The sequence below is a fragment of the Rissa tridactyla genome, chromosome 4 (assembly GCF_028500815.1).
Source record: "Rissa tridactyla isolate bRisTri1 chromosome 4, bRisTri1.patW.cur.20221130, whole genome shotgun sequence".
Lineage (NCBI taxonomy): Eukaryota > Metazoa > Chordata > Aves > Charadriiformes > Laridae > Rissa > Rissa tridactyla.
In genome coordinates this window covers 89,673,991-89,690,201 of record NC_071469.1, presented here as the reverse complement: position 1 = coordinate 89,690,201, position 16,211 = coordinate 89,673,991, and positions in this window count along the sequence as shown.

Genomic DNA, 16,211 nt, shown 5'->3' with positions numbered 1-16,211 from the left:
GAGCCAAGTGAGCCAATTCTCCTTCTTCTGTTGCTGCTGCTTGGAAAAAGTCCAAAAGTGCGTTGCACGTACAGAGGGGAAGAAGTATGTTTGCTGGAGCACACCTGCGTTTGGCACCAGGGAATAGTAGCCGGGGTTTCTAAGAATGGTTCATTAAAGACGCGCTTGCGGAGCGTGGTAGATGTGTACTAGCCAGCTTGGCTAACGCAGGGCTGTGTCAGGAGAAGTGCTGGGTGGATGTGTTAGAGACTTCTTACTGAAAGAATGTGTTGCAGTCTGGATGTATTAAATATATCTGTGTTGGGGCTGGAGTCTTACACTGTTGTGATAAGACAAAATGACAAGTGTACTCTAAGCAACAATCTTGCATATTTTCAACAAAAATATAAAAGCTTTTTTTTTTATTCACAATAATCAGGGAGTTAGAAGAAGAAATGGCAGATATAGTATAATGAGGGTGAAAAAGCATTTCAAGAGGAACATCAGAGATACTGATTAGCAATGAAATGTGGCAGGTTGTGTACAAACAGAAAAAGCTGCCTCAGAATTGCAGCAGAATCCCGTTGCCAAAGGTGTAAGCTCTTTACAAACAAAGCATCAGGAAGCCTAACGCGGCCCTCGCTCCTGGAGTGACGGGGAGAAGCACTGGAGGCCACCGGGCAGCAATCGGGGGATCGTATTTTCTGCCTCTTTGACACAAGTGGCATTACACGGTGCGTGGCCTTTATTTGCGTTACATTTGGGCTTATGCACTGACATTTTTGTTTTGGCGAAAGGCACGTCTATTAGGTATTGCTATTACACGCGCGAGTGTTGGCTGGAGAGGAGGGAGAAAAGGCAAACTTTCTAAAAGTGAGCCTGTTAGCAGAAAAGGGAGAACTGCTACCAGCTGATATTTAGGGTGAAGTTTTACGATTGTCAGCCAAACCATCAGGCGTTTTACCCATATGCTTTTCTGCTTGAAACATTTTATTCTCTTCTACTTCAAGACTCAGCCTTCAGGGATTTATAGCATTTACTTAAAAACAGCAAACATTTTCAATTATTTCCACACTGTTCAGGGACCATAATTTACTTAATGCTATGAACAATCGCATTTCTCAGGGACTGCTGTGAAATGTCACCTCTAAAGGATGGCTCCCTTGTTGGTAGCAGTGAAAGCCCCGTTTGTAGCTTTCATTTTTTATTTTGATTTAATTTTCAGACAATTCAACTTTCACACTATGCATGAGTGACTAAATTCATTTCACTTGTCAGAAGAGAAAAATTTTCATAATTAAAAATCTAAAACAAGGGTGGCCTTTTGCTTGCCGACCACATATTTCACATCTGCTGTATTTTCTTCTTTTGTGGTTGGCGTTTGCTCTGGATGGAGTCTGGGGTTGAGTCTGGTTTTTGGGTTTTTTTTTTTTTCCCCTCCTCAAGCCATTATCAATGGACAACCTTCAATAACTTGTTTGAACTTTGGAAGCTCGGAGAAAGGGCTAGATGAGCTGTGGATGAAAATCCTCTCTGTCTACACGGGGACAATCCACTCTTGTTTTTCAGGCCAGTGCAATACAAGTTGATATCACGCGTAATTGAGCTTTTTATATGCAGGAATTCCCCCAGGAGTACCCTGGTGTGGAACGCTGTGCGAACTTGCTAAAACCAGGCATGTTCCAGCAAGGTTGTCCTGACACATTTATCTCGTCCTTCTTTGGTTGATCTCCTGTAGCTATGAGTGACCACCAGTTGTGCAGGAGGTCTCTGCGTGTTGTGCTGGGAGCTGGGTATCGCATGGGAATAACCTGAATTTCTTTCCTGTGCTGTAAACAGTCACTGGGCAGAGGAGCTGAAGAATCCCATTCCCACCAACCAGCAAGTGAGTAAAGACTAATTTAGTTACAGTTTGAACTGGACTTAGATCTGAGGCCAGGGCAAGGCGGTAGACAAAGTTGATAGCAAAATGGTTGTAGCTCCACTACGTGCTTTGCCCATGGAACGCTGGGTTGGCTGCCTGCCTGCTTGGGCCAGGCATCCAGGCAAACTTCTGGCTGGTGGGGAGGGGCGGTTATCTCAAAACACACCTGGAAAAAGCGCACTGTGTTCTTCTCCCAAAAGTTGGGCTCGTTTTCATTAAGAATCCATGCACTATTCTCTAAATGTACTTGCCACTAAAACCTCATGCAAATAATTATTACAGCTAAGCCATGGGCGTGATTTCCATTTCACTGAGGTCAGTTGCGTTACATTTTTAGGATTAGTTGCTGGTGGTATAAATGGCTTATGTTCCTCTTTGAGGGTGCTGGTTTTAAATTAAATATAGAGCCGGGATGTATGCGTCTGCTGTAGGCTTGCAAGCCGCCAATGTACTCTCTTTAATCAAAATCCATTACCTTTCGTGAGATGCAAAGGATTAACCCTTAAGTGACTCTAGGGACACTGTTCAGTTAAAGTTACCCTGATAAAGTCAGTGCTACACAGTATTTATGCTCTCCTGTTGAGATAAATGGTCCCTGGGAAGTGCTGAACTAGGCAAGCCAACAAGCATAGAATTTCAGAGGTTAATTGTATTCACAGTCTTTTCCAAACTGGCTTTAAAAGGATTATTTCTCCATTCTTTTTTTTTTTTGTTGTTTAAACTGGTTAAAACTTTTCTAAACGCTATATACATCCTTCGTACAACCTGGTAATGTTTTCCCTGCTGCCAGGAACATGCCATTTAAAGATATGGAAACACAGATGCACATGCACTTATGTTAACAAAAGTTTATCTTTGAGTTAGCCAAGGTAGAGGAAAAAAAAAAGTGAGAAAATCAGAGTTTTCAGTTGCTACAAAAAAAGTGAAGGAGAAATGAAATTTAATTTTAAGCTGCATAGAGTGCATAGTGGAAATGAATTGTGCTTTTAATTAAGTTTGTCAGCATGTTATGCATGGCTGAAGCTTAAGGAAATATTATGGAAGTACGGAAATGTAGGGCCAGAAAAGACAGTAATTTATCTGGGATGTTCTCGAGGAGAAACATGGTATATATGAAAGATCAAGCACTCTGCGGCAAATCTGAGTTATCAAAATAATGGTCTAATTAAAGAGAGTTCTCCTCACCAACCTCTCCTCACGCTAATATCCATTGGCATCTGAACTGGGGAGAGAGGGGCTGCTGTAGTAAAACCAAAGCTTTCTTGATGCAGAAAATGTATTATTTATTTAGTATAAGCGTAGTTGCAAATTTACAAACTTACAAATGCAACCAATGTAATGGATTTACCCCAGCTAGTAGTAATCTAAATATCCGAGTACTAGGAAGGAAAGGAAAAACCCACTTTTGTGTCTTCCTCAGCCTTGGAGAAGTTCCAATCCGCATCTCCAAAGAAAGCTCCCAGTGCAGCAGGCTACGACCTACCCTGGGCAAAGGGCAGCTGCTACCCTGCTTTCAGCAGCTGAGTGCCTGCTTGTCCTTCCTGACCCAGAAAGGTCACATTTTTACCGAACTCTAATTTAAGGATGTTTATTTACATGTTCTAAATTTGAGCGTGTTATTTCACCTTTGTGCGTGAGCAAATGGAAATGTCTGTGTTGATCCCAGTAAACCTACTTAAGCATTGATTCTTCTCCATCAAAGGGAATTGAAGCAATTAGTTGTCCTTATAAGTATCTTTTTACCACTTTGGCAATGCTGGTTCCGCTGAGAAACGCACATATGTCCAACCTGAAAAGGGCTGGAATTCTGGTGCTCGTGCAACCAAGGGATGTTTGCTGTATTTTCTCCCCAGGAGCAGGATTTCATCTGAGATTTTTACTGTCACTGAGAATTGACAGAATCCTGAAGTCTCAATTTACTTGATGTGAGTCAGCTTGCAAACTTATTTATTCGCCGAGTAGCATCCTCAATATGCCACAGGAATCATTAACCTACGTAAATTAACTGCATCCTCAAAATGTATAAACAAGCTAATTTTAAGCATCCTCTAGATCTGAACGAAACACATTTTGTGTGCTAAAACACTGAAAATTAGAATACACGATGGTGAGAAGAATAGTATTTAACACTCTGAGTGGTTTTAATCTTCAAAGAGCTTAACAAACACTAGTTGATTAATAATTTAATAAGTGATGTACATTAAAGTGTAAATAGTGCAAATAAAAGCCTCACTTTATATTTTGATTTGGCTTCCATGACTAAAGATTTCTTTTTTTTTTTTTTCAAACAATGTTGGTGTAAAATTTATTGAGCTGCTAAACGAGCTTGTGCATTCACTTAGCTTTTAAACTTGGAGTTTCAAAAGTTATTGCAGTAATAGAAAACCTTAAAATATTTCAAAATGAAGAATGGCATTTACTTTCTCTTTAATTTCTGGATTGGATGGTCAATAAATATGACGGCTGACAAGTAAACAATTGTTAGAAAAGTCCTGTGCTGGACCGTCACACTAGCTGTCGTGCTAAATTGCATTTCCAAATGACGCATCTTCCATTTGATACTTACAGAACAAATTAGGCAGAAAAGCACCTCATATTCCTAAATACTTTTAGCCAGTGGGCTTTTCAAGGTTAAATGGACAACATACATGAGCTTTGAAGTAGCAAATGGTGCTACTAAAAATCCATTAATACGCACATTAGCAAAAATTTGACAGGCCCTCGTGGCAGTTGTTGGAGACAACTAACAAGGGATGTTTCAGAGGACCAGCCAGGCTTCCATGAGATTTGCTTTGTTAATTATTTGTTACTCTGAGCACAGTGATAAAAGCATGCTAATATGCTGTAGAAGCCTTTTCTTTCCCTTGGCCTAATTAGGGACAAACTCATCTTTTGGGCAAGACAGTACAGTGGCATGTCTTCAAAAAGTGGGTTTTTTTAACTTCCTTTTCTTTTCACTGTGCTTCTGATTCTCCTGTGATTGTTACCAGGGAAGGCGCAATCCACTGACTGTGGCCAGGTGAATGGCGTTAGCTGTCAAATTAGCAAATATCTGTATTTGCAACAGCCAGCAAAAACACAACAGGATGGTGAGCATCCTAAATGAATGTCTAGGAAATAGATCTTCATCTGCTACACGTTGTCACAGGACCGCTGGCCACCTTGGCCTGTGGAAACTTATAGCAGCAATGGATTTGCTCGCAGGTTACAGGGACCCAGTCTGCAGTGAGTGCTCCTGCATAATCATCCTTTTCTAAAATCTAGCAATTTATATAGAGCTCTTATGACTGACAGTTTTAGCTTAAGGAAACACCTGGGCCGATATGTTGTGGCTCTTGTATAAGTAGCCTGGATGCTTGCTACGGTTTAAGTTTTCTGTAAGCCCTGCTTCTGTTCAGCAAAAGCACTTCAGCGTATGCTCAGCTTTAAGCCTGAGGATAATGACATTTCTGTCCGGCAAAGCACTTAAGCAAATGCTTAAATTTCAGGGTAACGGTAGCCTTGCATTAAGTAGATGCTTGCCTTTAAAGAAAAAAGCCAATATTCTTGTCAATATTTCCTTAGCTAGGAGTTGTAGATCGCCCAAGTCCTCCTGCGCTTCCCTTGCAATCAGGATCAGTGCCTGATTAATCGAGCAGCTAAATGAGGATCTTTTGCAAGATCCTCGAAGATTTGTACAGTTCCTGCCCTTCCTGTGAGGTTTCCTTGATAAAATTGGCTAGAAGTGGTTTCCCATGTGGATCTGGAGTTGAACATGAGGCTCGTGCGATGTGAGGCAAAAGGCGCCTGTTTCCAGTGTGTGTTTAGCGCACAGCTTTTACCAGTCCTGGAGCAGTACGTAACGGTTCACACCAGGTCAGCATTATCTACCTCTGAGCTGTTTCCTCCTTAATCAGGCTGATGCTCGGGACACTCGGGGGTATTTTTCTTGTTTCTCCAGTTCTTTGCACAACACATCCATCCACCCTCGAGCATCCCCAGATGAATATTTTTAGTATGCATAAGAAAATTTCAATCACTGAAATCCTCGGGGCGTTTTGAATGCTCTCGAAGTTAGATTTTTGCAGCGTCAGAAGCGTTTGCGCTACTCCTATCCTCGTAAGTGCTACAGCTGTTGAAAAGCACCGCCACTGCCCACTTCTCAGAGGGGCTCTCCCCCTTTGCCCTCTTCCCGAGGACGTGTCAAAAGCGCTTCATCGCGTTTGCTCTGTGGCACCGTCCCCTTAGTAGAGACCTTGAATTGAGTACGTGACCATCACACTGCTCGGGAAAGTGGGAACAGGCTTCTTCTTATTCTGCGTAACTCTCACAAGGCTTTCTGGGGCATCACGTTACCTCCCCCTTTTCATATCAGCTCAGCCTCCACTCTTCCCTCGTTAAACACTGCATCACCACGTCTTCACTTAAGAACATAATAGCTCTTTTAAGCGGTTCTGTTTCTCCCTCCTTCAGAATTGCACGGTTAAATCCATTTGGCTTCTTGTCAGTTTACTCTCCCTGAATACTGAAATTTCTTTTTCCTTTAGATAGATAGTCACTATGGAATGTCATTAACAACTTTGGCATCGCTTAAGCCTAAAAAATAAATAAAAATGAGCGTAAAGTGATTCGTGATTGTGCTCCCGCACAACAGGCCACAACGTTCTATGTAATCAGCCTCTTTCAATATGTACGAAAAAATTAATTTCCATTCTGTCTTAAAAATAGCACCTCGTTGAACCGAATTGAGACGGTAAAATTACCGTAAATGGAAAGATGATATTAAATGTATGGAAACCACCTTCACAGGCTATTCAGGTAGCAAGAAGACAAAAATAAGAGGAACAATGGAGTATTGATGAAGAAATTATTACTAATGGCTTGAAAATGTAACGGTCCCCAGGTAGAGCTTGGCTTGAAATAGGGAAGTGTCGATACCTGGCTCAGCTGTGAGTTGAGCGTGGATCGGCTGGGCACACACAGGACTAGAAGTGCTGGCTTTGGGCCAACTTCTGCCACCAGCCTGCTGTCTGAGTTTAGCAGCCCTCTGCCTCATTTTTCCCTGGTGCAGGGAGATGACATGCAGAACGCTGGGTTCGTGGGGATGATGCTTAATTGCTTTGAGCTGGCCCTTGCAAATTTGCAGCTTGGTTGCCTTACCATGGTGTGCAAAAGTCTCACAGCCTTAAGTGTGGGTTTTTCTTGAAATGAGGAGCTGTTTGCACCCACCTTGTTGCGTTGGTGGAGGGCTGAGGCATGTGGGGACTGGATCGCCCAAAAAGTCTTCAGCAGAGCAAGGAACCAAACCTGCATCGCACTGTTATACCATCCTGCCTCCCAACATGTGTGCTGTTTTAGCAAGGGAAGAGGGTTTGGGAGAGGAAAGTCTGCATCTGCTGAAAATGGCAGAGTGGTTGTTTGAGCCATTCCTTGCCCCCACCCATGTAATCGGAGCTGGATTCCTTCTCTCTTTGAAGCTGACTAATGGAGTTTATCATATAAAACCCATTTACTCAGGCTATATGCGGGAGGAAGAAGGGTGAACTTCCCCACAATGCTCACGAAACACTTTGATATCTTAGCCTGGAAGGCACCATAGAAGTGCAATGGATTATTATTAATGAATTAACTAAATGATTAATTTAGTTAAAAGCTAAATTATTTAATTATTCATTAAATTAGCCCCAAATGTGACAGCAGCAATGAGACAAGCACTCAGTCTGCAAAGCAGTAACACAACTTGCATTAAAAAGTTGTTTTCTCCGTTATTTAATGAATTAAAGCTTTGGTTATAAACAACTCATCCAACAGCCTTTTCAGTCATAGTACGACTGATGCCTCTCTGGTGTGTCGTTACAGTTGATAGCAGTGTGAGATTGGAGACAAGATGAGGTCGTTTCTAATGAAGAAGAACTTAACCTTTTTGGTAGTGGGATGTCTAAAACTAATTAATCCTATTCTTAGAAACTCTAACTGAGGTGAATAAAGATATGTCGTTTAGCAGAAACTTCCCTCAGGAGAACAATTGGGGGTTTATCAAAACTGCAGAGGTTTTCCAGAACTTGAGCGAATTTTCTAAGTAGGACCACGTGTGAGAGAGAGAGAAAGTGAAGCCAGATTCATTTCCAATATGTGGTTCCACTGAAGTCAATGAAACACACCAAAAAAGGAATTTTGGCTTGCTTATTTTTCAGCTGCACAACGAAGCCAGTGTTTTAGCTTGTCCCTCTTCCTCCAAACAAAACTATTTGAAAGCAAAAATGAGGATGGGATATTTTTTACCATGTTTTGGTTTACCTTCTCTGCAATAAAAGAGAAGCTTTTGAAATAACCGCTTGCCAAACAAATGGCTTGAGCGCGTCTGTAGGTTGGACTACAGTAGATCCAGCAGTAACTGGTGAGGCTGTAGTGCATCTGGAGCCGGGTGACACCAGTACAGGCAGGAAGAGGAAACCCCTCTGAGAAGATCATGATTTGAACACAGAGGGCAGTCCTCTGCAGAGGAAAAATGGCCTCTCAAGGAGCTGTTGAACGTCAGTTCAAGGGCAGGTGTTCAGGTAACAGCCATACGTACAGTGGACATGGTGAGAAAAACTCTGGTTTATGGATTAATTCATTAGCGAACTACTGTAGCATATGCCTGAGTTTTTCCCCAAAAGAAGAGCTGAAAGAATGTGACTGTAGAAGGAGCATTTCTGCCATGACAGGCACTCATCCAGGATGTGGGAGGTCAGAATTGAAGCCAGGCTTGGGCTGAGCTACCGTGTGCTCACCCAGCTGCCTCCCCACATGGAGCAGTCCCAACAGAGAGCCTGGAGAAGCTCTGCTCCAGGGCGGTGGCAGGGAAATGCCTCTAGGATGTGGGAGAACAACGTTCTGTTTCCAAGATCATAGGAGCGTGCGTTTCCTGCTTTGCAGGTGAGCAGTCCAATTAGCTGTTTACCTCTTTCTTTCAAGATGCTTCATCTTGGAGGTTAGAAACCTTCCCCAACAAATATTTTGATGAATTTGCTGTAAAAGGTGTTTTCTTTTCTGGCATACTAATGTTTCTGAACACAAAGATGCTCCATCAAAAATCCTTAGCCAGCTTTAGTGAGCACTTAATGGAACTGATCTACATCCTTAAACTTCCAGAGCACCTCTGGTCTGTCCTTAAGCGCTGCCCTTTCTTCCTGGAAACTGCAAGGACTGGCCCAGGCAGATGTCTCGGCTTGACCTGGGCAGTCAGAAATGTCGAGGCAGCCAGGCCTGGTAGGGAAATATATCCTCAGGCTCTTCGCAATACAGTGAATTTTCTTCTCTGCTCAGCCCTGCGTTCCTTTTCCTTTCCAATTCCCTTTTGCAGACACATGAATGCTAACCGACACTGCCATTATCATCTTACAAGGCAGAAGTCAGGCTGCATTTGGGAAGCGCTATTTAGCCAGTTCCATGAACTTGTGCAATTTAGATCATCTATCAACCACTGGAGTCTAGGCCTTGATTCTGTAACATCCCAGGCATACAATTAAATCTATCATCCTAACTTGTCCAATTGAAGCCTGCTGGCAAGCACAAGGCTTAAGTTATGTATGTCCTTGATGGATTTAGACCCCTTATTCTTCTCTAGCACTTCAAGTAGAATATTTGGAAGCCAATTTCTTGTAAAGTTCACTGTATCTCCACCTGCAGAGCAGCTGTGGGCAAAGGGCCCTGTGTTTTATGACTGTTAATAATTCTAGCCTGTGCTACAAAAACATAGGAGAAACTTCAGCAATCTTTTCAGCTCGGTACTTAAATTCTAGAATTAGACTTTGAGGCATCTTGTTTCACACATACTGCAGAGGCGGAGAATGGAGACAAGTTGTCATGCATGAATGAAGATGCTGGGAATTAGACGAAAGAGGTTTTTCCCACCTCCTAATAAAAGTCAAAAGTGACGCATCTGAAATAGAGGAGATTAACAGTGGCCAATAATTTGAGTACTGTTTTGCTAATGTTTGATGTTGGCTATTCTTATGAAAAATATGACCCAAGAAAATCTGTGTGAAGCACCCGAGAGCCAGAAACTTGATGGTTTCATGCGAGAGCCATTTTTAGGCCAAAATTTTGAAACAGAACTCTCTCTGGTCTTTTCTTCCTCAGATCCACAGTTCCTTAAATCTGAAAAAAGCTTCTAGAAGGATTTTTTGGTCTGTTCGTAAAAACAAGAGTTGACAGGTTTCAGAACATCTATTTTGTAAAATAAGAATGAAAAATGGTCTCAGGTTAGTGGCCATTAACATGTCAGCTAGATAAATCAGATGTCTTCTACCCTGGATCTTAATAATAATAATAAAAAAGTCCACTCGGGACAATGAAAAGTAGGAAAATAATCACTAGTAGACCATTATTTCGCCCAGGTTCCAGGAGAGAACTATGAAAATGTTAATTCATAGAGGCACTTAAAAAGACATTGCTTAAATTTATCTATAACATGAATTCTGGCTGACAAAAAGTTACTTTAAACTAACTTACGCTATCCATCATGAAGTATTTCTTCAAAAGAAGAGATTTAGACTCTAATGGAGGACTGTAAACTCACAAGGACTTTTGGACTGGGAACAATGGGTTCAACCGTCCTCTTGAGAAGCCGGTGTGATCTACAGCCTCTGGTGACTCTGTATCTCACTATTTATTGCTGCTTGGAGATCTTTCAAGACCTTTGTGTTTGACAAGGTATGGATCTCAAACACTGGCTGGAGTTTGGCCTGGATTCTTACTACCTGTAATTTCTAGCTGTGCAACCAGGTGGGAGGGGACTTGCATCTGCTGTAATCCTCGCAAACAGGAATTTGGCTTGGTAGCAACAGGAGTTGACTTGGGAACAGCAGACAGATTCTGCAAAGGTTTCATTAGTGTGTTGTGGAAGAAAATTATCCATTTCTTCCATTTCAAGAGGGAAGAGGCCATACGTTTGTGGTTTTGGGGCTGCAGCAGGGTAGGTTTCCAGGCTTATTCAGGTACAATTTTCAGTGAAGCACCAGTGAAGGAAGCAATGAGCTTAGAAACAAATATTGCCTAAACCACTGTCTTTCTGCAGACCCCGAGGAGAGCACTGTGGCAGTGGGTCTTTCTGCGTGAAGATAAATTCTGTGCTGAAGAATTCCTGTGCTGAAGCCTTTTAAGTAGGATTCCTGCAAAAGACCTGCAGAACTTTTTCCCTTTGAATCTCCTTTCAGCTCATCTTACAACTGAGCTACTTTACAAAGGGGGAAAGAAATCCCCCAGCTTCGTTTCAAGTTAGGGATTTTCATATGTGTAGGTTTCAGTCTCTTTAATGGGAGAGAGCTAAGACAGATGACATAATCATGTATTAACGGCGCAATAAGCTACTTACTATCCTCTCTGACACTGGAACTTGGCTCTGGGGAGGCAGTCAAAGCATCGTCTATTTGAAGGAGCAAAGGTGAGGCATCACACTGGTGTTTTTATGAATATTTCATAGCTTAGAGCAGTAATCTGTCTATTCCCCTTACAGATGCCTACTTATGCTTTAAACAAAACACAGAGTGTAGCTATAAGCAGCTGTACATTTGTTTAAATTTCCCTTTGCAGGTCAGTAAGTTGACTGAAATTGCATGGGCGGAGCGTGAAAACACTGTACAGTGTAGAGGAAGGAGGGAGGAAAAGAGACCTCGAGGGTTTAACAGCAATTTTCTTTACTCCTCTCAAAAGAGAGAAAAGCATGTAATCAAAAAACCTGATAGAAAACCTGAAAACAAACCTCACCTGCTGCCCATGCCTCGCACCTGGGGCGTGCTCACGGCGGCAGTGGGACTGGTCCTGCCACGTCCCGCCGCAGGATGCTCCGCTGCTGTGGGATGCTGGAGGAGAGGAGCTCCCCTCCTGTGCTGTTCATGCTACGCAAATAAGTGGCTTTGATTCCCCCCTGTCAAAGGACACGGTAACGTGTATGCCTCTAACAGTGATTGCCCTTTCTGTGACTCTTGCTGTTTCATTTAATCAGCAGTTTCAAGGCCAGGCTGTTTCTTTGGAAGATATTACTGGAATAAAATAAAAAAATAATCCAAAGTCTTTCTCAATAGCACTTTAAGTCTCATATACTGGTGTTAACCTCTAGCAGAGTTCCCCAGAATTATCATTGATGGTGGCCTATGGATCAACTTTAAATTTTGTCTCCTGGCATTTTCTGGACTCCCTCACAGTATAAAGTACTGATAGCTCTGCAGTAAAAAGTAAAAATCGCGTGTAGTTTTTTGGTATTAAGGTAATGACAGCTTTCAGCAAATTTTTTATTTCACAAACTTTCACAGCTAACAACTTCCAAAAGGAGCAATATCCCGGTCTATTTTTCTATGTGCTTGTACTGCAAGAGGAAAGTAGGTAGCTCAGAGGACTAGCATCTAAATGCCACGTGTAGTAATTTGACACACAACTGCCATTAACAATAATGGGAATGGTATGTCTGATGATCCATCATGCAGAGCAAAGAAAATTCAGCCCTGGGGGTTTACGGTGCGGTGTTCAAAAGTGCAAGGCGAAATATGGAGACAAGTAAAGACTAACTTGTTTCTCCTTTTGTGCCTGTAAAGAGATGCAAAGAACAGCATTTTTAAGTCTTTTAATCCACATCCCTGTTTTGTTGTTTGGGGTTTTTTTAATTGATACAGTAAAATAAAGAGCTGCTCAGCCTGACTGTTTAAGTTCAGGCTTTGAACCCAGCTGCTTGTAACCAGGTGATTAAGAACCTGTCTTACTCTCAACCTCGGGGCTGGGGACTTACAGGGTCAAGAGCTTTGCTTGCTGACTTGCTTCCCTCTTGAAATAAGCAGGCTAAGCTGTGTAAATGGCGTGAAGGCCCAGAAAAGCCTTGGCTGTGCTCCTCTCCCTGGCATTATTTGATGAGCTACCTCAGCATTGGAGCCAATTTAACAAATAAAATAAAACCACAGTTTTCATTTGAGTTCTTCCAGCTACTTTTAATTATTCATTTCTCAAAACCACAAACATAAAAATGTTCTGGGATAATTTTGATGTTTGTTTAGTCTCTTTTCATGATTTTGTTTGTTTGTTTTCAAAAGAATACTCGGTTTCCTAACCAAATCTATTTGGGGCCCAGCTTGCAAAATTTGTCCCACGCACATCTGAACGGGGAGGCAACGAGTTCCCCATGAGAGAGAACCTCAGTGGGGAAACAAGACAGTGCCTTGTGCTCGAGTACAAAATCTGGGGAAAGCAATTCATCAGATTTCTAAAACCAAATGGACCACTGGGTCAGCTTCTCCTGTTTCCCATGTGGCGTAGGCTATAGAAGTTCAGCCCATTCTTGATTACTGAGCCAAAAGGCCATTGCACGGTGAAAATTTTTTTTCTCATTTATATTCTTATTTAAGGCACAGTCTTGCTCTGAAAAGTCAAACTCTTCTTGGCAAAAGGTCAGCCTCTCCTTGCGCTCTGGGCTCTGTCCATCCGTGCCAGCAACAAAACATATTTTCCCTTCTTATTGCACGATCAGTGATGGAAACCAGGCGTGAGCACAGGGTAAGTGTTGGACCTTACCTTTAGGTGCACATTCACTCTCTTTTTTTTGCACGCAGGAGCTCGAATGAGTTACATTTGTAGGAGTCCGCTAAAATTGGTGAATTGGTGATTTAGGACCCCAGTTTGACTTAAAATTCCTTTACTGTTTGTGAGTAAGTGTTAAAAAGAGAGCAAATGAGAGAAGAAAGCAATGTGAGCTACAGATCCAAGCTGGAGTCTGCAGATCTGGCGCACAAAGATGTTTTGGAGTTGAAAACAGGGCGCATCTGATATCAAGGTTTGAGAGGTTTAACGCTGGTCTGTGCGTCGCTTCTCTCTTCATACTAAGTTGGAGTTCGCCTTCCCCAAAGTTTCTTTCCCTTTAAGCTTTCATTTCTTGTCTTGCCACTAGCTGGAAAAATAAGTTACGTGGAAGATAAGCTGAAGGATTGTTCTTGAGTATAAGGTTTTCTTACAGTTTGTTGTAGTTCCCCGCTGTGCCCCTTTGAAGGCATCTCTGCAGTGTGACATTTCAAAAGGAATAGAAGAGCAGCCGTGGGATGCTGGCAGGAGAAGAGGTTTGGTTCGTTTAAGTTCCTTCTGTGGGCAATTTATAAGTTTATTTTTTATTTCTGGAGAGCAGAATCATCTCTCAAAGTGGGAAAAGCTCCATCATTTGGAGCATTTAAGAACAGTGAAGAAAGCATTAAAAATTAATGAATTGGCTCAGCACTAAGAGTTTTTGTTGGGTTAGAGGCAGAGTATGGACAAAGTGGCCTAATAGCTTTTTCAGCTGTGGTTTTCATGGTCCAAAAATACACTTCTTTTAAATAATTCACTGCCCTGTGTTCCCAGTAAGCTTCCACCTGTCCCTTTCACAACACGCACTTGTATTAATAAATGACATTACATTTATTAAGTCATTTCACCACCAACTCTCTGCTACTTTTTCCTGTATTTTTTGTGACCTAAGAAGTCCTTTGGAAAAAAATCTTGCTTAACCTTTTCGTTCTGCCTGTCCCAGTGTTTTATAGCCGCACCAAACAATGGAAGGATGGAAGTTCTTTTAGCAGTATAAAGGCAGAATCGTGTGCTCAGTCATGCGCCTAATTTGGTCATGGAATGCTGGAGACTGCATGTAAATGACACAATTACAGTTTATGCAATTAAATAGTCATTTACCCGTACAAGTTCCTCACTTGCATGCGTACTGGCACGTGTGCAATGCAATACACAGGTTTTTATGAGCTGGCCATGACAAATAGAGTTTAGATGTTAATATTTGACATCTGCATTTATTTCTCTTACTTTTTTTTTATTGACGCTTTCTGACTGACAGCTCTTCAGAAAAGCGTTTCTCTGGGCTATGTCTGTTTGTACTTTTGGGGTGGAAGTGTATGCTGTATCTATTAAGACCTTGTGTTGTCTGTCACTTCCATTTTATGCAATCACGTACCTGTCGTTTTTGCTAAAACATGACTCCCATTTTTATGTGGGCTGTTTCTTTTTTCCTTCTTCTTCCAACATCCCTTGAAAGTTGGCTTTTCTGAAAACATAGACTGCATCTTCAGAACCAGCCCTTAAATCTGCTCCAGCAATCAACTGCAGGTGCAATTTTGTGAGTACAACCAATTGCAGGAGGAAATTATAGAACTTAAAGATCAAGCATCTCCCTGATTTGTAAGCACAAATAGCAAGTATAAATGAAGTCAATGGGAACTGTAAGCGCTGAGAGCTGCTCAGTATAACGTTGTTGTTTGCACCCACAAATTAGACGATAAGAAATCAAATCCTACTATTTGCAGCATCGGTTGATTGCAGGATTGATGTGGGAGCCTGAGATGAAGTCCCTCTAAAAATGTGACCCTTGACGCTTACCTGGGCTTTTCCAATAAATACAGGATTTGTCACGCACCGTTGGCTAATCTGCCTGATTTGGCATCTTCAGCAGTGGATGGTATCCCTTGCTTCAGATTTTAAAAAATTAAACTAGAAAATTGCGAAACAAAACATAAGGTTGTGGGGATGCAGAGAAGTTGCTTGCAGGAAGGTAGGGGGTGATTTTTATAGCGTTCAGCCCTGTATATCCTGTTGCCCTGTTACAGCTATGAGAGTTAGCTCACAGGTCCTGAGACAAGAACTGGGTAAGAAACTCGCCCTTTCCTTTCCTTACCATGCTCGGCTCTCTGGAGTCGTGTTCCTCAGGTACAGGCAGTCGCCCGTTACACCTCTGTACGTTTATGGTTCCCATCTCAGTGCGGCCAGGTAGTGACAGAAATTGTGGTGGATAAATTGCTGCATAATCTCTGTGCCGCCTTGTGTGCTTCTTAAAAAAGAAGTGTGAAATGTTTTATGTAGTCCCACTGTTGGGTTATAGGTTAAACTCAAATCCAGTCATATTTTTTTGTATCGTTTGAGCCTTTTGCACTTTGGACTAAAAGGTAATCATTTACTACTGGCTATCCAAAATTTTATATCTATATATATCTCGGGGGTTTCCTAATATACACTTACCAGTTTGAACTCGACCATAATTACACCCTTATTATCTTCATAAGCTTTACTTATCTCATTATCAACTCCTTCCTATGTTGGAGGTCAGTAGTGTATCCCTTTTATTAGCCATTTAATCCTTTTACCCAGTAGCTCTATTCTCATTGATTCACTTACTATATTTCTCTGCAGCTAATATTTCTGACATTTCAGACTAACCTCTCCCCTTCCCTTTTACTCTGTCCAAAGTAATCTCTACCCCTATAGATTCTGAGTTCATTACCTCCGGTTTTAAGAGTACTGGAGGTCGCCATTAAAATCTTTATGATTTTTG